We start from the raw sequence: 717 nt of genomic DNA, 5'->3' as shown, positions 1-717 counted from the left end.
TATATACCAATTTAATACACAAACGAAAAATACTAATATTGGAGTGCGTGCGCATGCAGCGCGTGTGTGTGTGAATGTAAAATTTTTAATGGATGTTTTAATGTAAAATGATTGGATTTCCATACTTTAGGATGTAGCTCATCAAAAGATATCTAAAGGTCATTGTTTGTTGAATCAATACTCCAAGCTGTGACTTCGACTGCATTTTATTCGTTTTTTAGCCTCTTCTCTAACCTACTTTTCTGCAGGCAAAAACAAAGGTCAATTGGGGCTTCATTGAATTGCATTCTGGGAAGTATGTATAGGAAATAGTGATTTTTTTTTTCTTTTATGAACGATTGAGGTCGTTACCGTAGCAGTTGTAACAAACTCTGATCAACAGGTTTTCGCTGCTGTCCAGAGAGAGCACTCTATCGGTTACGACGACGAGGGTTCCAGTTGGTCCGATCAACGGAACATTCTGCTCGTGAAATTTACGTGCAAGTGGCTGAGCACTCCACAGACATGTGTACCCTTAACGTAGTTCTCAGGGAGATTCAGCGTAATACAGAGTGTGATAAGGCTGACCCCTTTGAAATACAGGTACAACAGAAACAGGAAGAAAGTGTGAGAGAAAGTTGTGGTGAAAGAGTACAGCAGGGTTCACCACCACCCCACTGCCGAACCTCGTGGAGCTTTAGGCGTTTTCGCTCAATAAACACTCACAATGCCTGGTCT

The sequence above is a fragment of the Octopus bimaculoides genome, chromosome 6, assembly GCF_001194135.2.
Source record: "Octopus bimaculoides isolate UCB-OBI-ISO-001 chromosome 6, ASM119413v2, whole genome shotgun sequence".
Classification (NCBI taxonomy): domain Eukaryota; kingdom Metazoa; phylum Mollusca; class Cephalopoda; order Octopoda; family Octopodidae; genus Octopus; species Octopus bimaculoides.
This window is presented reverse-complemented; position numbering follows the sequence as displayed.